Source organism: Thermobia domestica, chromosome 8 (genome assembly GCF_964235325.1).
Source record: "Thermobia domestica chromosome 8, izTheDome1.hap1.1, whole genome shotgun sequence".
Taxonomy (NCBI): Eukaryota; Metazoa; Arthropoda; class Insecta; order Zygentoma; family Lepismatidae; genus Thermobia; species Thermobia domestica.
In genome coordinates, this window is record NC_137461.1 from 70,384,605 (window position 1) to 70,411,094 (window position 26,490).

A 26,490-nucleotide genomic window follows, 5' to 3' on the forward strand; every position below is an offset into this window, starting at 1 on the left:
AACCGAGAAAGGGACTACTTGAGCAATTAGATCTGATTAGAGAATTAGACCAGACTTCAGATACAGTCGACCAGATTCGAGAATCTTAAGTTCAAGTACCACTTGGGGACCACAGACCATAGTATTTAAGAAAGGCTGTTCTAAAGTGCTTAAAGTGCCCTGCTAGTGAATATACTACAAGGGTACTCAAAATTTAAAACAATGCCAACAATTACGTATAATGTACAGTATTTGCACATGAGCTAGAAGATAAGTCGAAGATGAGTCTGTGTGGTTAATTGAAACAAATAATCAATGTTGTAACGAAGTTTGTTGAGCTCCTGCTTCTTGCATATACTAGTCAATACACAATTAAAAAAAAAAAAATGAAAGGCGAAGCTAGATAACGATTGGCTAACATGTCTGAGGTAACTCTGCCATAACTTACTCATGAAGTGTAATCACCTGATAACGAGCTTTCTTGTCAAGTTGTTTACTATGTGCGCATGCGCGTATGCGTCAACACATTGTTCTAAAAGTTATCTGTAACACAATAATTGTAATCGTGTAGTAACTATTAGAGGAAGATGATTTGCGGTTTGAGTTTTTCCAAAATGCTGCCGAGAATGTCTCATGATGGAACAAGTAGCAGATCTATGATTGGAATAACAGCTGGAAAGAACTCCATATAATTTTCCTAAAGTAGCATCAGATGTCTGGGTCTTGGGTTCTGCGAACTGAGCTCCAAACTCGGATGATAAGGGGCAAAAAGGGTTGATTTGAATAAGGGCTCATTTGAAATTTTACAGAAGTTCGTTATTTTCCTTTCTTTCTTTCTTCCTTTCTTGGGTAGCTTTCGTGTCATATTTTGCAGATTGCTAGTAATTTAAATAAGTATGTGGGGATCCAGGGCCGGATTAAGAGGGGCTTAGTGGGCTATAGTCCCTCTCCTCCAGATGGACAGGGGCCTGCACTGTGATCAGAATCTCAACTGGGTATCTAAAAAGAATCATGAAGATACAACCATCGTCATAAAATAAAATATGACCAAAGATATGAAACATATTCCCTTAACTTTCCTACTCTACTTTCACAGAAATGTATTAGGTGAAGTCAGCGGGGGGGGGGTGACATTTTCTTTAGCCCCGGGCCTCCAGATGGGTTAATCCAGTCCTGTGGGGACAATCTAAATTACAGAGTATAATCTCTAAATCATGACAAAAACTACCCCCCCCCTACGAAAACCTATCCTTTAAAATTTAAAATTTGTTACATGAGCCCTTATCAAAATTGATCTCTCAAATATTCTTACCAGGCGCGCACCCAGAAATTTTTGTTGGGAGGAGCCCAAGCTTTTGGGTGATGGGTCTGATACTACAAGCCACTAGGTCTATGTAATGTTGAACGGGTATTATTTTGCACCCGAAAAGATGATAGGTAATTGTAAAAGACTTCCACATACATTTCCAGAAAAAAAAAAGTGATAGATTGTTTAGAATACTCGTGTTACATCAATCATTTCGATGTTAAACAAGTATATATATATATATATATATATATATATATATATATATATATATATATATATATATATATATATATATATATATATATATATATATATATATATATATTAAGTGTACAAATGTATGTTGAGTTCAGAAGTTTGGGGAACGGGTCCGGACCCGCGACCCGGTTGACTCCTTCCCCGCGGATGCGCCTGTGATTTTCACATAAGAAATCTAAAGGCCCGTGGCCTGTGTCACCAATGAAAGGAAAGAAATATTCTCTATTTAGAAGTATGTATACCAGCTTATTATTTTCTGTACGCCTATAAACGAAAGAACAGGCGTGGGCAAACAATGTAAATATTTTATTATGAGCAATGCGTGGGCCACGTATGATCTAATGAAATGACATGTTCATTCAATCTATATCAGTGCTGTTAAAATTAATCGAATAATTATACAAATATTAGTTCTTTGAATATTCGTTTTCCATTTTTGAACAATTGTGCGAATAATTATTCGTTATCCGAAATTCGAATAACGAATTTCAACAGCACGTATCTACACTAATAGTAAAGGAAGAGTGAAGACTGTGCCGTATAATCAGTTGATCTATGGAGCCTGTGTCGGTGGCTACAGGAATATACGAGATTTGTTCTTTTGACGAGAGACGCATAGAATTCAATAATAATAATAATAATAATAATAATAATAATAATAATAATAATAATAATAATAATAATAATAATAATAATAATCATCATCATCATCATCATCGTTGGACCTTCGTCTTTCCGCCATGTTCATTTCAATGGAAGTGGGATTCCTATCTAGAGATCTGTCTGTAGCGATAGACACGAGTCGGGCTGAGAATAGTGCAATTGTGCTGTGAACTGTTTATTCCCAAGCCTAAGTTTTTTTTTTTTAAATTTATATGTATATAAGTATTTAAGGTTATGGGGTACTTTAGTCTCTTTTCACTGATTTGTTGGAAGTTGAACAATGTTGCCAATTCTTTTTTTCGATATATATCACGATTTAAAAGAAAAAAATGGAGTTCCTTTATTTAAAGTAAACAACTTTATACTCCAAGTTCTCGCCTAAAAGTTTGATTTTTCAGTACACTGTATATGGAACTCTCTGGAAAAAAAAAAAAAAAGAAGCAAATTAGTTTCAGAACGGTGTCCGTTAAAGAAAATTGTGTGATACGCAATATTGCTGAATTCAAGATGGCTTCCTAGTGACCACACTGCCAGTCACGCAGTTCTTTCAATAATACCAATTGCAAGATTTTCTCCTCCTGTTACGCATGTTGTTATTACTGCCCTGTCCCAATACTTTTGACTAATCCTGTATACAGATTCATGTGTGTGTTCTCACAATAAAATTAAACAGGTGCTTTCCACAGAATATTTTTCATACTAATAAGTATTTTGATACTTTAACCCAGGGGTGGAATTCCAATTCCAGAACTAAGGGGACAGTCATTAATAGATAGTGTCAGATCGGGCTATGTCACGAGAATACAAGCCCAGAGAGACGAGGATGAAAGCAAACTTTCATGGAGAATCGATTTAAGCGATACCGATTGTTGCAGAACAAACAACAACTAAACTAAATCAGGATCACCTTTCAAATTTCCTACCTGTTACTATTAACCACTGAAATTCTTCCTTCTTTTGAACAAACACTTCAACTTACTGAAGGGGCGCCATCCTCTTGTGCCCCTCCCTGATTTCCACTTTTGCTTTGATTTCGGGCTTTTAGAGCGGGGTCCGTTTTTACCCGGGCCGTTTTGACTAGGGCCTTTTGCCTGGGCCCTACTGACATGGAATCATACGGATATATAGATACACTTATTCCGTGTAACTTCCCTTTAAAAAATAATGTTTTTTTTTCTTCACCAAGTCTAGCTTTATTGTGAACACTATTGAATTTTGACTAGGACTTTTTTTTTTTTCGTAGAACATACACCGTACTCTCATAGTTCTACAAACAGTCCGTTCGAACCAGAAAACACTCTGGGACACGAATATAACTTATTCTTTCCTATTGAGTGATCGATTATCCTTGATTATAGAACTTATCCTATTTTTATACAAGAATGGCAAAATATGGTATGTATCTTTTTATCAGGCAAGCAAATTATACCCTTATGAATTAAATTAATACGAGAATGGCAAAACGTCGTGGCCATTTTATGATACATATATATTTGAGTTGGTCACGCGGAGATAATACATACGTATATGCTGGAAAAAGTTGATAACAACATAATTAAAAATTCCCCTTTTCAGCAGTATGTATGTATATTTCGTTTTCGCCAGTGAATTGAAAGTATTTTAAATTTAATATATATTTTTATAAGTTGTAATTTAACTGTACAAATGTATTTATTGTGTTCTACAATTCTCATATTATTATTTTTTCTGACTATAGTAATCAGCTTTTTCGTGTTATAATGGAAAGAAAGGTGGCACTTACTGTTATTTCTCTAGTAAAGTTGAAATGTTCAGAAAACTCCAAAAATTTCTAAGATAAAAATGCCATGGAAAAATAGTTCTTTATTTTCTTTCTGAGCCCATATATCTGTACGTGAAAATAATTCTACAACTCTTCATTTATAAATGACGTTGAGCTCCCCGAAATAGCAAAAATTACGCCTTTTTCTGATATATTACCGTGGCCTGCCGAAAAGTACATCATGTCAATCCTTACTTCTCCATAGCTGACTTCCATCTCCAACTCATATCTCGATGACCGTTTCTATTTCACACCATTGCATAACAGCCTGTAAATTTCTACCCTTCTTTACATCACTAATCTTTATATATCTCTGGCCGTAGAGAAGGCATAACCTTCTGCGGCCCGCCCATCTTTGATGGGAATGAAAGACGTGGGGAAAAAAATTGAATATGTATTAGTTTATTGAATTATACGAAGATACTGTATTTCCAATGGTCTTTTAATTTTATTTTTCTACCAAAGTTTGACATTTATTTATGACTAGCAGCGTTCACCCCGCTTCGCTGGGGTCACCCCGGAACGCAATAAACTTTGTTACTTAGATAATTTTTACTTTTTCGCTTTCAAGTGATATGATAAAAACCATAGAAGATTGCAGTAAATGTTAACATTATATCGCCTGTCATTTATGTTAACCCGCCGAGTGACACGGTCATGTGGGTTGCATATAAATACGGTTAGATTTAGCTATGATGAGCTAACAAAGGATTTCTACGTTATGGACACTTGAATGGTCAATTATCTCAAGACACTGGTAATTGAAAATTAAAGTGATATGATAAAAACCATCTAGGGTCCAAATCTTAATAACCCCCCAAAAATGAAAGAAATTGGTTCAGCCGTATTAGCGTGATGAGCTAACAAAGGATTTGTACGTTCTCTTTTATATATATAGATAGATAATGAGCAATGAATGATAGGTTGAACTGTTTGCTGATCTCTCGAAATTACCTCATACCTTTTTTTGTACATCAAACGTATTCGTTCTGATTGGTAACTTGCGTTTTCAACTTTCATTTTGTGTAGTGTTATATTCCAGTGCCCGAGATGCATATTTGTAAGGAAGATTAAATAGATTAAATGTGAGTCTGTGATAACTCAAAAATTCTTCATGGTTAAACGTGGTCGGGAAAATTGCGTTAGGATTATTAGTATTTTAATAAGAATGATCAATCACAAACTAGTTTTGCAACAAGATACATGAAAAGAGAATATTTGGTCCGTTAAAGACACCAGCAAAGAAGGAAATTCGTACAATGCCGAATACAATTCGGTGCTGATTTCCTCCGGGAGAAAAAATCACCTTCTACTCTAAAATTGATCTGTCGTCAAAATTGATCAATTTTGTCAAATTTTAATCAGATTTGTTGCGATTCTCTTCACACTCACTAGTGCAGAAAGAGAGGGGATCCACAAGAACTGTGTTCCATTTTTAAAATTTTAGTCAGCCTTTTAGGCGAATAAAACACCCAAGTAAATATGTTCTGTATTCCTTAATATACCGGTAACCATAAATTAATATAGACTTACACACAGTATTAATTTCTACCCAACCACGGCAAATCTAAAATGAAACCTATAAATTTTCTTTGATTTACGTAAATAGCTGTACGATATTGTGAAAAACATCTTGATAAATACGTCAGAATTACACGAGTAACACCGCCGTTTATGGCAGATGCTAAGTGTCTTTTTTGTTAAAACGTTAAAAACAAATAAATATCAGTAAAACATTTTGAGTGGGTATTAAATGAAAGGTCTTGACGAAATAATACCAAAAATGCATGCTTAATTGATTAGCCTTTACTAAATACAAAAATTAGTAAATGGGTAATAAACCGCAGCATTTGTTTCAAAATTAATAATCTCTTTGTTTTGCCTTCTATTTAGTAATTCTAATTAGTTGAACGAAGTATATGTTCTCCAGTTAAGTCTATCTTCTTGGGACTATATAGAATGTGACTTCTTTGCAGAAATCCACATTTGCTTCTTTCCTTCCCGTTCGTATTTTCAGTAGCATTTTTCTAGTTTTGCCATATTCGCAATCTGGCTGAAAGGTAAGGGGGAACAGAAAAAAGTAAAGTTATTCTAGTATTTATTTTTTGAACATTTAAGTTGTCAGTTTGCATAAAGCACAACGGATTTAATGAACTGTACCTGTGCAAATGATGGGTCAGGAGTTGAAATCTCTACTTGTTGAAATAAAGTGAAACTTTAAGGCGGTCTCTAACCCTTGGAGCGTGCTGAGTTTCTCCCTATCTTGAGCTGGTTGTTACTGATTTTATAAATAATTAGTATTTAGAAGAAAAGCGTAAATTGGGAAATGTAAAATTTGAAACAAATGAAATCTTTCAGTTTTACGTCCCGCGGTTATGCCGGCTAGGCTGAGACGGTGATAATGAGAAATGAATGTAATGGTGGAATGAATAAAGTGGGAGGAAACGGGAGAAGCCCGAAAAAACACGCACGCTGTGTTTGTTCACCATAAAGTCCACTTCGCAGAGCTGAGAAATGTAAAGTTTGAATATATTTTTTAAATAAGTTTTGCAACAGAACTATCTTAAAATAACTTCTCCGACTTCCTGCCAGTATTCTTCAGGAGGGAAATATTATTATTATTATTGTTATTATTAATAATAATAATAATAATAATAAATTATTTCCTTATTGTATATTGCCGATCAATCTGAATATAAAACACTATGCCTTTGTACGGTACTAAAATTATGCCAAGTATATTATACTAAAATCTTACAACGTAGCTTTTACGCCGTTCACTGTACTGTAATAAAGTAAGCTATACGATATAAAAATGTTACAGCGTAACTTCTGCGATTTTAACAATACTGCAATAAAGTAAAGTACTGGTATATGATATTAAAATGTAACAGAGGAACTTTTATGCTTTGTAATAAAGTAAAATATTGTTAAAACGTTACAATGTAACATGTAATATCAGAAGGGTGCATTCCAACGGAGCGGGGATCATGACATAAAATATGTCATTGAACTTTTAGAGACGGAAGAGAAAATAATACATTTGAACCTGTTAACAAGCAAAAATTGGAATGTATAAGAACATTTTTAGTCAATATTGCATTATGGAGAGGGACATTATTGGAGACTAGAACCGTACCAAATTTTAAAATACATGTCGCCTGTACTCACGCACATGGTGCTTGTCCACGACAAAACTAATTTGACGCGAACTGGGATCGAACAAGTGATCTCACTCACCAGAGGTGAGCGGTCCACCACTGAGCCACTGCCTTATGGAGCCTTATCCTAGGATATGTAGAGTGTGTGTCGTGGATTCTGGAGAGAAGATTGTCATTCTTATATCCTATAAATTTCCGATTCAAGCATCCTGTCGGATCTGGATTTGTACAAGAGTTTTCCATTCTACCATATATTCTGCGATATAAAATTACTCCTTACTGCGCCGAGAGAAGTTCTTTAGTGTACTTAAAGTTCATTTTGCATATCGTAAAGGAGGATGATATGAGACTAGTATCTTTCAGTTAGTTTATACACTAGTGGAACAACTGTGATTACGTATTATCACTATGCAGGCTTCATCAATACTAGGTAGTACACGCGTCATTGCTGCGATATCCATACCAGAGAGATTTCCCGCTCAGTGTAGAGAAGTTAACTGTTCCTCTACGTCTGTAAATTAAACCTAATTCCGTAAGGAGTCGGATTTTTCTGATCTAAAAGCTTCTTCTGAAATGTGTATGGATTTGTATGTGACCTTACAAGGACCAAAATATGAACTTAAAAACTGAAAGTATGATATAAAAGAATATCTTTAAAGTGTAAGTCGTACAACACATGTTACTAAGTTTAATTCATTATTGAACAATTGTGCCATGTATGAGGCTCATCTAAAATCTAAGGATCAAACTGTCATAAAATGCCATTTATTAAAATTAACGTATTACTGAGCTTGCGAATCCAATGCTGAGCTACGCAGGATGGAAATATTTATATCAAAAAATGAGAAATAAACCCACGCGTAAGAAATGTGACAATATCTAAACAACCGAAAATTTAATTTTTAACAAAAAAAAAAAAAAAAAATGACACTTTTAATTCCTTTGTAGTTGCAAGGCTAAGCGTATGTAAACAATCTTTCGTTTTCGTGCTTAATTTTACAACACATTACATAAACAGCTTTCCTGTTTTTATTTTACCGGAATATGTTTCTAAGAAAAGAAAGAATATAAGCATTAGGTTCACAAGATACCTTACGCAACATAATCCATTATGTTGTGGAATTTCAAAACTATGTAAATACTATACTTTCATACGAATTTCTGGTAAAAAGTGACATGTAAAAATATAGTAGAATTATGGTATATATATATATATATATATATATTTATTACTAGGAGCATAAAAAATATAGATATCTCTTCTATAAAATGCCCTAAAAGAAACACACACAAATTAATTTAATGACAATAAAAACTCCCAAATTTTCCCACTTACATGTGGTTGCAGATACCACCATTCTGTTAACAACATAGGAACAAAGACGAATGTGTGTAATTCAGATCCTCTTTTGGTTGTAAATTGTCATATTATGAGAAGATATGTTTACCTGGGTGCAAAGTTAGGAGCGTATTGACAAAATTAAAAGTATGACATAATATTCGGAAATTACTCAAACTTACTAAAATTGAGGAAGAAATCACTGGAACTTAAGAAAAATGACCATATATATATATCCTTATATATATAAGGATACACTTTAAAATTATCATTCTTTGTTTAGAATGAAGTGTAGTATCATGTGTATTTGATTGGCATTGTGTCCCGGTACCAGATATTTCATTAACTTCCGCTCCTTCTTTATTATAATAGAAACAGCAATATCGAGTCGAATAACACAAGATACGTATATAAACCAACTTTAACGATGGGGAAAACAACTTAGATTTCCTAAAAATAAAAATCTTTTAAGAATTCGAATTGTAATACAAGCTTTTGTGTTGCACTTTGCAGCCATGAGTAACTGATTTGTAGCATTTTACTCTATAAATATAAATTATACAGTCTATTGGTACCGTTTAACGAAAAACTGAGACATACCAATCAGTAGAGCTGTATAATATGCGTAAGTGTAAAGCCTCATGCATAGAGTTTAAGAAAATTTAGAACAACTTAATAATTATCTTTGTAAAACTAAAAATTGATGCTTGTGCGAGAACCATGCCAGTTATTGACGTGATTTTTTTTTTTTTTAATCAAAAGATCCAATATATTTCAGTCAAAAATTTTCTCGTAGACCTTATATCTGGAGAACTACATATTTTTTAATGTAGCCAAACCCAAACTATCACTTAACTCAGTATGCCATAAAAGACAATTTCTGGCCAAAGCATATATTAACTAATAAATAATAGCGTTAGAGTTTCGGCAAAGTTAATTTGCCAAAACTGTAACGCTATTATTTATTGGTTAATACATACTTTGGTCAGAAATTGTCTTTTATTGTATACAAGAAGTTCCAAAGCTAACATGCGTGGAACTCAGTACGATGTGCTTATTCCATTAAAAAAAAAAAAATTGATTTAGATGCCGTTCAAAAATTTTGTGACCCAGATCCAAAAATGCACGGAAAGATCCAATATATTTCAATCAAAAATTTTCTTGTACGCCTTATATCTAGAGAACTACATATAATGTAGTCAAACCCAGACTATCACTTAACTCAGTATAATGTACTTACTCCGTAAAACAGTGGTTCTCAACATAATTCCTATCACGACTCCGATTTTATCACATTCTCTTGTCAGCTACTCCTTTATAATTTCTGGTTTGTAATAAGCTTGTGTGGGATTTTTAATATACCTATTACAGAGACCTCACGATATCCATCTATTTCTATAATAGTAGAATCCATTTCTTGTATATAATGGACACGGTAATTTCTCTAAAAGCGAATGGATTAAAACCAAATTTGGTCAGTTCATTCATCTTCGCGACACCCAGGTTGAGAAACCCTAAAAATACAAAAACTCTGTTTAGGAGCCGTTCGAAAATGTTGTGACCCTTTATCCAAAAACTAATTATTGTCGAAGATCCCAATCTTTTGATTTTTTTTTTTTGACCATTCCCCAAATTTCTTGTTTACTGAAATTTACCATCATTTCTTGATTACAACACTAGCAGCAAGACGACAGCACATGGTATTATTAATAAAATATAACGTAAAATTCTCATTAATTTTTTTACTTTTAATGTCTGTTTAACTAAAATATTGTCAAAGGTAAGACATATATCTGTAATTTGATACACCACATCGAGACAAACAAAATGACATATTTGAGAATAAATTCTCAAGCATAGTTTTCAAGAAAATCAAGAAAAATAACGTGTAGCGCAAAAAAAAAAAAAAAAAAAAGTACGTCGTTTGTTCCCAATGATGAAGTGTTGTAAATGTATATTTGATAGGTATGTCATACACAGATGGAATATATTTGTAATCTTACAGCAAGATTTAGCAGTTTTAGTAGTTATAGGCCCTTAGAAATCAAATTATTGCAGTGGAACTGCGAACGAATATGGAAATTCAGACATACGGAGCATAGCTACAAATAAATAAACTTTCAAAAGACGAAGTATATTTAACAATACGGTCATATTTCTTTCTTTTTAATGGTAGTCCATACCCTGCAGAATGTTAAGTTATACTTAATTGTAAACTGAGGATAAGATTCGAAATTACAAATTGCAATAATAGTAATTTTGGAAATACTTATATCGGTGAACAAGCATTATGAAATAGGCTAAACACGGTAATTTTTAAGCACGTACAGTATTTATTATAATATATATTTATAATAATATATACGAATAATTAAGTGGATGTTTAATGACGGCTGTTTCTGTAGCTGTGTGTTCACGAGTATCATTTTGTAGCGGTGATACGAATAATTATATGGTATAGTACTTGCAATTCATTTCGTCTAATTCTGCGAATAACTCTTCATGTAGCTGTAGACCTAATTGTAAGATAAAGGAAATTGAATTTGAAATAGTTGCTGATAAGTGATGACGTTTATGGAGAGAGATATATTTTAAGGTTAAAAACAGTGGTTACAGTGATATCATTAAGTGTACATTACGTATCCTTATTGGAAGAAGTGAAGGGAGATAAAGGCTAATGATTCTTTTTTTTAAAAAAATTGCATAATTTTTTTTCTGCGAACTAGCCTAACCGATCCTTAATCAAAAAGGAAAAATCCACTTACGGAAAGCAGGTGCATGGATACGTTTTTTTTTTTTTTTTTTTTTTTTAACTTAACTAATAACACGCTTCGAGGTAAATGACTAAGGCATAATTACATGAAGCGTTCAAGAAGTCAGTGCGAGTTGTTAAAAGGAAAGTATGTTGCAATTTAGTTGACTTTTTACGTTTCCTGAGGACTACTTAACATTGGAATATCTTTTATTTTTTTCTCATACGATGATCTAGTTTTAACAAATATGTATTACATGTATTTTTTCGTTTTTTTTTTAATCAGTGGCGGTTTCTGAGTTAACTCAACTCGATAAAACTTGGAAGTTTTCTCGTTACAAACGAAGGGGTGAAAACTTAACCTTAATTCTCGTATTATGTATACAAGAATTAGAACATTAACGGCAGTTTGCGCAAATTAAGTTGAACTGTTGAATGACTTTAAACGTTAGGTCTCGATCAAGTGGTGAATGAACTAGATTTAACTCGAACGGCCGATTTTTGGGATGGTCTTGGTTAGTCTGTAATACTGAACTTATATATTTAATGGTGAAAAAAAAAAAATATCTTGAACTATGTTCAAGTTACAAATTTCAGTCTTGAACTCGTTTACATGAATGCTAATTTGAACTTCGTTGGTAAGTTTTTTTTTTTTTTCATTGTGTTTTGAAAAGAGTAAAATTTGATTTTTCCGACGTGGTTCCTCTCATGAGCCGAGTCTTCACTGGTTTTCTCCCCGATCGTTCGGCCATGTCAAGTTTCAATAATTGGCAATCATTTGAAAACTTAGCTATTATTGGTTACCATATTCATAGAGACGTACAAAGAAATATTTTCGAAATGAAATGTTGGTTTAATGCCCCAGAATTATGCCCACTAGTTTAAGGGGAGATGATAATTAAAGCAAGTAAATGATGATGGGAGAATTGGTGGAATGACAGTGTGGGAGTATCCCGAGAAATCTCACGGACACAATATTGTCTACCACAAAACTAACTTGGCCAGAGATCCCACGTACCACAGGTAAGCTCTCTCGCTACCACTGAACTATCCCTTCCAAAGAAGTATCGAACCGTGGAAGCTACTGTAACTAGCTAGCGTGAATAAGATTGGTGTTACATGTTACTATTGTAGTTAGAGATCAATTTTTGTACCAAATAGAAGAAAAAAATAATAGTTCTGAATATTTGTAGTAACCCAGAACTTCATAAATAAGATATTCAGTAATAACGAATAATTCTTGGAATGGGAATACATGTGCTTATTAATAAACAGTTGTAATGAATTCTATACCAAATGAATTCACGAATTTACAACCGTGACTGGTCGTTACACAATAGAGTTTTGAAGTTTGTGAGGGAGGACTTGACTAGTACAGAACGCAGTTGAGCATGGAAACAATCAAGAATGGTTTCCTCTATCGCCTCGTTCTGGTCGGTGGCAAGTCTTCTGTGTCGTACTCATCCGACGAGTCTCTCTCTGAGTAGCTGACTAGCTCTGCCGTGTCGTGACAAAACGCTGTAACTTTGGCGAAGAAGTTTTGCGAAAATGAGCCTTAAAGTTTTCATCCGAAAATGTGATCTGTATCGTGTAGAACCAGTGTAACTAGGCAATAATGGTGAACCAATCAATTTTCACCAAATTTAATCACACAACATGCATTTACGTAACATTACATGTAACCACGTGTTTCCAAAGTCAAGATAAACTGGTTCTACACGATACAGATCACATTTTCGGATGAAAACTTTAAGGCTCATTTTCGCAAAACTTCTTCGCCAAAGTTACAGCGTTTTGTCACGACACGGCAGAGCTGTTCCCCAAGGTCCGAGCAATGCGGTGTTGCAACCTTAAAATGCAGTGTTGCCGTGGCTAACATTCTGCGATGTTGCCGCTTATGCCAGTCTCTTGTTAGAACCGTTGCCATTTTCTTTTTTACAAATGGTAATGGTTGTATTCTTCTAGTTTTTAAGTTCCGAAGGTGAGTTTAGCCATTATGTCATAATTTTCATTATAAAACTCCGTTTTAGACTAGTTTATTGATTTTTAACATTTTAACCATTTTTGTTTTTATTGGGGAAAGAGACCATGTGCATTGATGACCTTAGTAATAGTAATAATAGTAATAGCATATTCATTATTTAGCATGTAGGAAGACATTTATGTACTAAGTTCGGCGTCAAGTATTTTCTTTTGCCCTTACGTGAATTGGACACATAAGGAGCGAATGTCAGGCTTCCAAGTTCATTCTTTGCTCCTCCATAAGGGCAAAACAGTTTTGGAAGATTCTAAATATCGTCAGTGCATCAGATCAAATACCTTCATAAATTTACAACTATAATAATAAAATAATAATAATATAAACGACATTATATCAATTAAGTTATTCATAGTACATACATGAAGTAATATTTTTGTCGCATTTTTTCCCTTGGAATTTATTCTTATTTTTCTTTGTTCTTCTGGTTTATTTTCTACAACATAGCTACTTCTAATATTATTCAAAGTTAATTCAGGATGACTCATTGTGAAATGCTTATCTTAGACGTGAAGGATCTGTTGTTCGATCCCAAGTCTCTGTGCTTGTGGTGGATACCTTTATATCATCATGGACATAGAGTTCGTAACGTTTTCAAGCTTCCTTCCATTCTTTTAATTTCACCAATTTCTACATAATGTATCATTCACTTCCATTTATGAGACGTTAAAACTTAAGATTTTGTAATAATGTATTTACTTTCTCAGTTAAAAATAAACAGAAGAAAATGAGATTACAACTTTTAGTAAATTCTAATTTAGTCAATGTTTTATAAGACTTCTTTGCTATCCCAATGAAATAAATATTTGACCCAATAAGTAAGGCATATATTTTTATAAAACTTTGTCATAAAAGGTCGTAATTTTTAGTCACAGTCCTCCAATATATATCTTTCTCAGTTTCTCCAATATATATCTTGTTTGTTCTGTATAATGTATATCCTTCATATTCCTAAAAATCCAAAAATGTGCTTTCATTTAATGCCTTCTGTCTTACGAGGAACATCGTTACTTATCCCTTATTTTCTCGTATTCCAGGTTCATGACTGACTGTAATAAACATTTCAACCGCCTGCAGTACATACATTAAGTCCAGTTACGTTCTGTACCACAACATAACACAAAACTCTTTTTAATTCAGAATAATCGTAGCATTACCCCCCTCCAGAAGACCAAATATCTTAAATACAGTGTTATCATGATAAAATGCCTTTATAATGTTATCATTCCCGCTATATGATATTAGTTTTTGCCTCTTACACACACACATTTTATCATGATATTCATAACCGCAAAAAACTAAAAGCAGTTATTTAAAACAAAATAAAAAAAGAGCATATCCATATTTCTAAACTTTGTGCACTCCCATTCATAAAGCAAAGCCGTAACTTTAAAAAAAAAATCTTTATTGCATCCTAACGTTAAGAAAAAAATCATTATCCATCCTACTGATGCTAATAAAACTGTTATTTTTTCTGAACATAACTGTACTTTTTTCTGCCTATTACAGTGACGCAGTGTGATTTCTGCAGTGGTGAAAGTCCTGTCAGAATGAAGTTTTTTTAATTATTATTATTGTGTTTCATAAAACAGTATATCACCTAGTGTTCCTCCCCCCCCCCCCAAAAAAAAAAGCAAGAAGTTCGTAGGGTCTTTGGTAGAGTTCTCACACGCTTGATGCAAAGAGATGCAAGTTCGATCACGGTAGTACTTCTGGTGATCATTCCGTCCGCTGGTTTTCTCGTTTCTGTAGCTTCTTCCGTCTTCCATACTCCACAGATTCTTTCATCATTCTGTAGTGTTTATACGTGCCTAGTACATAATCTAGACACATTCAACTTAAATGTTTAATTTACTTTACAGCGAAGAAAGCAGCACAATACGACAGTAAATATTTCGTTTACCATCTATGTGATAGTTTGTTCTTAATATGCCTTCAATCTGCCTTGGTTATTTTTATCGATCTTGATAATTCGATGGCCGCCCAATATAGTAACGCAGTGTAAAGCTCCAATTTCTGTTTTTTTTTTTTTTTAATCATTTATACATTGCTGGTAATATATATTAGTTGAATTCAAAATAACATTAAGTTTTCATTGTTAATTATGCATCCCTGGAAATTGAGATACGCATTTGATTCTCTTAACAGCGTAACGTGACTAAGATATGTATTTTATGAAGAAAGATGACAAGAAAACTTCTTTTACGTGTACAAAAATTAGTTTATGAAGTGCGAAATAAACATTTTTTTTTTTTTTAAATCCAGGGAGGGGGAAAATTGATGTTCTTGATTTGCTGTTTTAAAGTCAATACTGCTTTATATATATATAATGTAGTCAAAGAATCGCAGACTATGTAAAATTATAGGTATAAAACTAATGGATCAAACATGTATTAACGAAGTATAATATAGGCACATATATGCCACCCTTCACTATACGTCTTCGTTTTCTTCTAACTATTACAATATATCAATAAATAATCTTACAATCATTTCTGCGTAGAATGCCAAATGTTCGCATGTATATAATATCTTATCGTACACGTGATTCTTTTCATCATCTTTATCCTGGTGATGAATACGTATGGATGCGTATTGGAAACGCAGAACTTGTTATTTAATCGTTACAGTGTTGACAGAATATTGGTGAAAAGTCGTAAAACTGTTTCAGAGAGAATTCCCCCTTCTCCTCCTCCTCAGCAACTTCATATTCAAAGGCATGTACTCACACTTATAGATAAAGACATTCCAATGTTGCATTTTCTTTTTTCTAACCAAATGCAGTTGAGTATAGTTGAGTCGTGACCAAAATGCATAGGTTTGTTTTCTCCTTTCCGTTCAAGCACACTAAGCTTTATTCTCTAACCTCATATAGTGTTTTCAGTTTTCTATTTTCCGATTTCCAAGTGTACTTGTTTCTAAATCATATAGGACTACACTTCACACAAAGCTGATAAAATTAAAATATTCTTTAGTGGTATGGTACATTCTTTGATGTCAGTAAACTTTTCCTTCTGTAGATTGTCTGCTCGGCTTTTTATATATATATATATATATATATATATATATATATATATATATATATATATATATATATATATATATATATATATCCGAGAACTTTATTCCACACAACTATTTACATGTTCAAATCTTCCAATTTTCTCTTCAAGGAAGGTTTTTACTATTTCTATGTCCTTATTTGAGCACTTGAGGATTTTAATTTCCTATCAACTTTCATTAAAATAATAATAATTAGTAATAATAATAATTAGTAATAATAATGTACAATTTACATAAAACTGCACAGTGGAAAGAACTAGCTAAATTGCCTTTCTTTCCTAGCTTGCTTGCTTTATCCAACCACATTATTGTAAATGCGTTAGATCCTATCTTCAAACACTTAATTCCAATAGCGTTTTAGAACTTAAATAAATGAAGCGCTGGAAGTTTAAATGCATTAAGAAGACATCGTAGTTCTTTCGAAATACACAGCAAAGATACATGTGGCTCAGTGGTAGAGTCGTTAATGGAAGTACTCATCCTAATATGTAACTTCACGCGTCGATTACAGTGTGTGCTTTTAGGTTCAACTATCAACGTGGTACAGAACACTCAGTTTTGAGGCATTTCGTGAATTATTTAAATTGACTGAAATAAAAAGTTACCTGTTTTGCCGTAATCCACCTTCAACATTCTTATACTTTAACATTCACCTTAATTCGGAAATTTTAAATCTCCATCCTCTGAAGACTGTGCTAATAATGGAATAGATTTTAAAGATTCTTTTTTTAAAGTTTAACATTCAATTGAAGATAGATTAGTCGAAAGGATTATTTCCGAAATATAAATTTCTGTTAGCGAGTAGATCAATAACTTTATTTAAATAAGTTTCAGTATTAAACAGGCATACGGTACATAGATCTATTACAATAAAGTAATGAGAATTTAAGAACTTCTATTAATAGTCATATTATCATTGCAGGTGTTTTCCCTAGTAGGGTTGCAAGCAATCAGGGAAGCATGTGCTTTAGATTGGAAGGGTGATATCATCCCAATGGAAATGGGTGGATGATGGAATTGTTGTTTCTAACTGTATGTCTTTCTTCCTGCTCACGTTCTCCTCTTATTTTCTGTATATATTTATTATAGCTGCATTGAAAATTCGAGCGTCAGTCTTTGAAAATATCTGCAAACAACCACAAGCAAAGTTCATATTCTACAGGCTAAGGTTATAAATCATTCAACATGTTAATACAAATGATACAATAAAAGCCGTGACATGCAGTGCCGCTATTGTTTAATTGACTCAAGAATTCACTTCATAACATATAAGAAAATGCACATGTGTATAAGACTATACTAGTTTTCAGATTGTAATGTTAGTAGTGGCTACTATACGTAATAAATTCAAGTTTGTGAGTAACCACATTAAGTTATACTTAACCAGTTAATAAAAAGTAAGATTAATATATTTCGCTTTAAAGCAGTTTCCACACAACGTTACGGAGAAGTAACGTCATGAAGAAATGTTTATCTATTATTATTATTATTAAAAGCTGAGGAAATTTATCACCCACAAATCGTTTGTATGATATTGAATGTCACACATTTTTATCTATAAATGAAATTTTTAGGTTTTACATCCGTCGGTTATGCCGTCTAGGCTAAAGGAGACAGTGATGAAGAGAAATGAATGAAATGGTGGATTGAAGAAAGTGGAAGGAAACGGGAGAACCTCGAGAAAACCCCCCACACACACGGTGTTTTTCCACCACAAAGTTCACTTGGCGCGAGCTGGAATCGAATTTTTAAGTGTAACTTGCGATTTGAAATGATTTCGTACATTTTTATGAAAACTAGAAATGTATTGCGTTTTAGTTCTAAAATAACTAAGTAAACTAAAATAAATAACACATTTTAAGCAAAAACATCTTTAAAACAATATTTGAGACTGAACTTAGTTAGGAGCTGAAAATGCTGTACGTTTCAGATTCACGGAAAAGGGGGAAGAGACCTACTTTAAATCAGGTGACGAAGATTCTAACTACAATCCTTACCGGGGATATAATAGTAATTATTTTCATCCTTAAGTACGGTACTTGATAACATTTTGTATGTCTCGTGTTCATCTCCTGTTTGGAATTAAAGGAAAATAAATTAATTTTAACTGCAAAGTGACTAGTCACTTATCAGAATAAAACTATAAATGTCATTGGTTATGATTACTTAAATTGTGAAGGACTCGTTGCACAGTGAGAAGTAAATATATTTTACTTCTTCAGCGATCATTCATCCTTAGATGCATTCAAAAGTGCTTATTTATTATAAGTATGTTTTGTTAATAATAGCTGCACGTATGTTGTTTAAAAAGAAAAAAAAAAGCTAATATGGAATTGTATCACGTATTTGAGTAAAATATTCAGGGATAAGACATGTTTAACTACTTCTGATACTTTGCCATAAATTGTACCTCTACATTTTGCGGCCTGCAACCTGTAAGAAAGCATTTGAAAGTATTTTATGTACGTATTTTACAGACACTCTTTTAACCATGTTCGTGAAGCAAGATCTCCCACTTTTATAAATTTTAGTGAATAAGACATTTGGTATAGTGCAGAAATTTGAGTTTTCGACACACACGTCATAAAATCCAGATTCCTGACCTATTAGATAAGTCTGGAAGCAGGTATCAGTTTAGTTGATGAAGATCCTTAAGCTACTCACTATAATTGGAGGAAATTATGAGTAGCATATATCTTCTATTGAATGCAGGCATACGGTAAATTTCACACCACTACTAATTTACCATTGTACTCTTGCCAAAGATAAATTAACAAATAAAAAGTAAATCTACTTTTGTACAGCAGTGTATATAGGGTGAACCTGAAAGATGTGCACGAACTCCGGTGATTTGTGGTATCAAAATACGGCAAAAAGTTCTTTTGCGTGTTGTCGAATTCCGCGTCGTGTACGAGTGACAGGGGTACCAATTTGGACCTTCGAATCGACAATCGACTTGGACAACTGGAACGGAACAGAAACATGTGCACAAACTATCTCTGTCTGTGCAACTGCTTAATGTAACATTTTGTTGATGTATATCCACACTTGATGTCACGAATCACCTTTCGCAGTTTGTGCAGATCTTTCTGTTCCGTTCCAATTGTCAGGATTCGATTGTCGATTACAAGTTGGCACCCCTGTCACACGTACACGACGCGGAATTTGACAACATGCAAGAGGACTTTTTGTCTTGTTTTGATGTCACGAATTACCTCCGGGAATTTGTGCATATCTTCCAGGTTCACCCTGTATTGTTATTAATTCTAGTACACCCTAATTTATAATTCCCTCTGGATTTCAAACTTCTTTCTTACTGCCCTGTTGAGGAAACAGACTGAATTCTACACTGAGTACACACGGTGGTCTTAATATTCATTAAGTTGTGAAACGAAATTTTTAGTCAGATTGATATAGGTCTATGTTAATGCTTTTGTATTTCATGTTTGATCTCTTTAACTAACTTCAAGTGGCCTTCTATTATAGAATCTCACCTTTTGGCTCGCAGAATGGCCTCGGTATTGGTATAACACACTGAACCCCAAACAAAGAATGCAATTTTATTTTTTAAGTATATAAATAAAATAAAATTTCATGTTTTCCATTCTGTTATCCCTTATGAAAAGAAAATACTTATTCTGAAGGTTGGATTGGACTGCAAACAAACAAAAACCCATTTAGATTATCTTGATAATTGTATCTCGGACTCGATTCTCTGATGGGTATGTCGTGTGACTTGCAACCTACAGTAAACTTTGGATCAATGTCTACTTATATGCTTGGAGCTAAAAAGAATGTTCTAGCTTCAAATATACAGTTAGACTCATCACATCGTTTGTTCTGTGACTTCTTAATTCTTAGAAATAACCAGCAAGGAAAGTTTTTTTTTAATTTCCCATTAGTGTGCAGAATGTTGGCTGACTATGGCGTTGTCATTGATTTCCTGGTATATACCATTCAACCATGAGGAAATTTCAATAAGAATGACAGTTTTCCTTAATCTTTCGTAAGCAGTAGTTGACTGTACAACAAAATATGTATATTATATTTGCACATTTGAGGTTCTTATAACGTACCTTTTTAAGGGACCGAGGCTATGAGACGTGGGCAACAGTTTAGCTTAGAGAATTCAAAATCATGACTCGTTACATTTACATAATTCATTATTTTCTTTCCATTCCTTTTTGCTGTATCTATCAATAATCGCTAACGTTTGACTGTTGTTAAAGAAAGCATAAATTCTCCATATTGGAGAATGTTGAAGATAAATTTCTTTTAGTAGGAAAAATGTATTTGTTACGTTTTAATTTCATTGAGTAATTTCAGGCCATCAAGTCTATTGTTCACTAGTTTGTGAACAAATAAAATATCATTAGTTGGTCTTTTATTTCGTATTTTTATGGGAACCTATCAGATTGGAATAATTAGTTAAATTTGAGCTTTCAACACCAAGGGCCATATGAGACTTGAACTTACAGCCTAACCTGGGATTCGAACCACGCGAACTTCGGCCGGAATCGAACGCGGTTCTTCCACGCCAAAGGCGCTCACAGTATTCACATAGCCCCGAGGGAGCTCCAAATTGGAATAAGAATTAAATTTTGGATACAAATAAATCCTGAAACATTTAGATGAAATTGTTCCAATTGGACATATTTCTTAAACTGACAAATTTATTTTTAAAAAAATCAGATGTGAAAAATATAAAATATTAGTTTACTCTATATTTAGTTTCTTTGGAGCTTATTCTTTTACTTGTAATGTAATACGAGCCACTAGACGTGAACTTTAACAGTTTAACGTGGAATAAAAACCACATAAACTTCCACCGGGAATCGAATTTTGTCTCTCCTATCGTGCTTTATTTTGTGCCAGCTTCCGTAAATGTGAGAAAAGTTATATGAATTGAGTCTGGATCTGTTTAACGAGTTCTAGAAGAAAATTAAGATTTAAAAATAAATAAATAAATAAATAAACTTACGAAACTATAAATATTTTGTCATGTCACTTTTTACCGTCATGGTAGAAATCTGCCGACTGCGATTTCAACCATTGTTTTACACTGCCATGCAGTTCGGCGTCAGTATCAAAGCGTTGTTTAGCGAACCATGTCTTCGTCGCTGGGAAGAGGTGGTAGTCGCTTGGCACGAGATCCGGGTTGTATCGTGGGTGATCTAACACCTCCCGTGAACTGAAGGTTCCTTCGTGAACATCGGAACAGACATTTTAAAAATCAATGCACCATTGCCTCACTCGGAATTGTCATTATTCCACGTCCATACACTTCACACAGCTGATTTTCAATTGGCTTGTGGCTTTTTGCCAACAAAAATCTAATCACAGAAAGCACAGTAAGAGCGTCACAATCTTCACGCTATCACAGCTGGATGCATACTAAGTGTGGCAACGTTCTGACACCAAGATGGCGATTCTAGCCTTGCCCACCCCACTGCCGCGATAGGCCAAAATGTCTGATAGTTTCTTAACATTCCTCGTATATATTCGTACGACAGCCTTCGTATAATAAGCTAGTCGATATCTACAACATGCTATTAGGTAAGCTATAATAAGTGCTTCCAAGCAGTTTCTTATACCTGAAATTTGGATGCGAAGTTTACGACAAGCAAATTTGTACACTATATGAAATATTTTGAAACCTATTATTAGTTCATGTAAGGGTATTTTGCAGATACTCCCTGTCTCACTCCTGAATTTTTTGTTGTTCTTAACTATCAGTAAGTTATTGACTGAACTTCAGAACAGTGAGGATTTACTTAGCGAAGAGTTTTCAAAGAAAAATTGAAAAGAGAGTAACAGTTTGACTACACCATCACTAGAGTTGAATTTGTCATATTGAGGATACGATAGAAGATGTACTTGAAAGTAAAAAGGAGATAAGAGTATTCCAATTCAGTGATGGGTAAATTACGGTCTGTGGACCAGTCGCGGCCCCTGAAGATTTCTATCCGGCCCGTGACATGACTCCTAATCTGATGGATGAAAAGAATAGGGTTAACAGACGTCCTTTTTACCCGAACATGTCCTTGTTTTGTAGGTTCTAAAAATTATCCGGGTGGCTTTTTGTTTTAATTAATGGATGGTAGTCAAAAACGGCATTTTTACGCCTAAAGAGATTTAATTGAGAACCTTGAGTACGGGAGGCTTATCAATTAGCTACGAGTAATCTCATTGAATACTTATATACTGGTGATGGTTGTTTCCATAGAAAAAATACTGATATTACGTACAGCAATATTCTTAGAAGCTGATTGTACATTGATTCATGGTCGTGGAGACAAAACAAATATTTAAAAATGCATTACATTCTGGACTTCGTCGGTAGATTAGTCAACATCCTTTGTTGAGAACGAGACTTTTATCACCACTTTGTTTACGTTAGCCGACACAATACGTACACACAACTTTGATTTTTTAATTTTAAAAAAAAGAAAGAAACGAAGATAAAAACTGAATAATGTCTATCATTGTATGGAGTTTCTTGTGTAGAACGAGCATATGCCTCGTACAGTCACGTTATTAATACAGTTCCTGATGGTGGTATTCGCGAAAAATGTAAACTATATATCAAAAGCCCTGATAGCCATTGGTAATGAGGAAAGTTATCATGGGGCATGGAATCAAATTTATTCTTTGTAGAGCAGTGGTTCTCAACCTATGGGCCGTGAAAGACCAATAACATCTTGCAACCTACTGAAAAAAAAAATGAAATGAAAGTCTTTAGTTTAACGTCTCGCGATTATGCCCTTGAGGCTAAAGAGATGGATGATTATGAAATAGTTTTTGTGCTCTCCGACCGGGAATCGAACTCGGGACCACATGCACCAAAAGCACACGCGCTAGCCACTAGACCAGGGGGTAGGGCTGCAACCTGCTGGACGTACGTGTCATATAGAATTTAATATCTCTTTCCAGTACCACCCTTCGTTATTCAAGTGAGACTTACACTTTTAGGCGGTTAAGTATCTGTGTTCAGTGGCACCGATTTCTGTATATCTTTTGGGAGGCCCCATTCAGGTGTGTCGGATATACATGCAAATTTTAGATCCCCAGGATAGGCGCTCATGCCTGAGCCCTTTCAGTTTTTCAGCCCTCTAATATATAATGGAAATTATTAGTTTTTCTTTGCTATGAACGAGGATTCTAATAGTTCATTTTTTTTAAATATCCGATACTTTATGAAAATTAAATTTTGTTACATAACTTTATTTATAAATCAAAATATAATTTAAATAGTATTCAGGGCGCTCTTAAGCCGATTGGGCCGATTACTCCCAGCTGGGCCTTGCGCTAGTGTGTAATATACTCTATCAGCTTATCAAAAAACAAAGAACAATACATTGCAAGTTGGCTGAACTAGGAACCTGGACCAACAAAATTATTACCAATTGGGCCCCGCAGCTCCTTAGGCCGACCCTGATTGTATTAAAATTATATACAGGGTGATTCAAAAGTGTGAAAACACCCAAATAAAGGACAGGATTTTGAAACAGTTGCAAAAGTAACACAAGTGGGGGGGAAAACGTTTAGGATATGCGATATCGATGATCGCCATTTTGAATTAATTTCATTTTCTTAAATGGAAATCATATATTGTGATGGCTTATTCTCATCCGAAATCTTCTCAGGAATTCAATTTGTTTTTGCTTTATCACTTACCACAATGAAATTATAACTGTTTCTTGGTTTTCACAACGTCAGTTACATATCACACATTTCTCCCGATTAAGGAGTGTATTCGATATGTTGTCCATTCCGTTGAATTGTCAGAATATTCTTTTTTCCCATTCATCCAAAACTTTGCTCCGAGTGCTGTCAAGTGTGCTTGCACACACGTTTGTTACGTGTTCCTTTATGTGGTTAATGACCTTAATTTCCACTGAATACGCAATGTACTTGAGATGTCCCTAAAGATCAAAATCTAGGGAAGTGAGTCAAAGAAACGTGGTACCCACTCCATAGCACCTCGTCTACCGATTCACGAGTTGGGAAACTGCACATCCAAATAATTATTCACGAACACAAGTTTCCATAATGCAGAAGAGCACAATCTGTTGGTAGAAGACAGGGGATGTCCCATCTTTAGATAAGAGATGGCAAGATATCTTCTTCCAACATTCGACAATATTCGATTGATGGTAAAATACCATTGATACGAGTCCCGCACACACCATAGTACACCACATCATAATTTTTCCAGTAATACCAGCAGATGCTTCACACCAATGGAGATTGGTGTCCGACCGGTAGCGAACATTCTGTTTGTTCATATCACCAGAAACTGAAAGTTGGCCTCATCTGTGAATCAGACGTCATGAAATGAGGGTTTTGGAGTATTTGCTCTGTTACTCATTCTGCGAATTCCAAACGCCGACCAGGGTCATTCTTGAACAGATGCTGATGTACTTGTAGCTTGTAAGGGGTGCCACTTATAAAGGGACAAAACACACATGATACCACTTTCTAGAACAAACCACAAGTGCTTTGATTTGGAATCTTGGTAAATGCTGCTAAAACTGTTACTGACGTCACCGTGCATGGCCTTCCTGATTTCGGTTTGTTGGCCATGGACTGTTTCCCTGAATTTCTTGATCAACTTACTTACTCTTGAGTGGCTAATGGATGCACTATCTGGATGATGGTTGTTAAAATTATCAGCCACGACCCTTGTGCTTCGCTGTCCTGACATCAAAATAATCGCAGTCGTTCTACCTGCATGGCAGCCATGTTAGCTTAGTCACTTGAAAGATACCAAGGAAACAAAAAAACAGTCATAACTTCGTTATGGTAAGTGTTAAAGCAAAAACAAACACAGCATTGGATTCCTGACAATTTCAGTTGAGAACAAAGTATCACAACATATGATTTCCACTTAAATAAATGAAAGTGAATGCAAAATGGCGAATTTCAAGATGCCGGCTATCGACATCACATGTCCTATTTTTTTTCCACAACTGTATTACTAATCTACAGTGTTACTTTTGCATTTCTTTTAAAATCCTGGCTTTTCTTTAGGTGTTTCCACACTTTTGGATCATCCTGTATAATGAAAATTTATTTTATAGAGGAAGTGGGCACGCAATTTCAGGTCTGAATCCATATCTAGATCAGAGTTTTGTTACCAATGGTGCTCTGATGACTTGGAAATTTCGTTCTTTAGCTTAAATACTTTTGAAGAAAATTAGTAAAAGCATATCATAAAATACCAGCTCATTTAAAAAATAGGGTAAGAATATATCCGTATATAAATCACTGGGCTAAAAGATAAAAGAGCCAGGTATTAAACACCCTTAGTGGGAGCCGGACCACTACCTCTACTTCCTGTCTGAAACAAGAACTCCTCACTGAAGATCAATCCCTTGATGAGCCCCACAGAAATTACTTTCGTTAGCCAAAGAACACTTACTTTGATGGCATATTGGCTGTGAGATATGAGAAACAGGCATTCAATGCATTCCCGTTTGAAGTGAAGCCAGCGCCATAGATTGAACTAACGTATATAAGTAGACTCTTGAAAGAGGAAGGGAGTATGGAGTGGAGAAAAAAGCTTTTTTTTTCTTTCTTTCGTGATCGGGAAACTCGTTCTTTACACACACAAAAAGGGTAGTGCATAAATAAAGTATTTAATTTGGTTGATTAATGCATTTACTTATTCCACTTAGAAATTCTGATGTGTCGTTTTAGAAGACTTGTTTGCAGTACCCGTAGCACAAGAAAAGTTTTCCTCATTAAAATGCATTTTATTATAAGGGTTTACATACGTGTGTGTTGAGTGTGGATGTATTGCCGATTTCCTGGATTTTAACATTGTTTGGCTTGTTGTGCAAAGCTGTAAAGTTTACATCCTCTAGCAGAGACGTGTACAACGAGTAGCGGGATGTGTTATGCTTATCAACAGTCTAGAAATGCACTCAATCTTCAAGTGAACGGTAATGCTAAATCTGGACCCGTAGACATTCCCTAATTGGAAGAAAGTGTAGTATAGTGTTCAATCTATCTCTGACGTGGAGCATTTCTTCTGCGAAAGTTAGCAACCGTGTTTTGGACTTTAACTGTTGTCGTAAGAGTGACTTCTTTTTAGATAATTCTGTACCCATTTTACGTTAAAA

At 34.3% G+C, this 26,490-nt stretch overlaps 1 protein-coding gene across 2 annotated transcripts in view; it reads left to right on the plus strand.

Annotated features, from left to right (window-relative positions):
* The window catches only part of Smr (nuclear receptor corepressor smrter), a 389,247-nt gene that overhangs the window by 29,534 nt on the left and 333,223 nt on the right, over positions 1-26,490 (plus strand). Inside the window, exon 1 of one of the 2 annotated variants that reach the window (XM_081768607.1) lies at positions 13,023-13,243. The exons of the other annotated variant lie outside the window; for it this stretch is intronic. The gene's annotated coding sequence lies outside the window, so the exon portion shown is untranslated. Of the gene's footprint in view, positions 1-13,022; positions 13,244-26,490 lie in introns of those variants that run through there. 2 annotated transcript variants of the gene reach the window in all.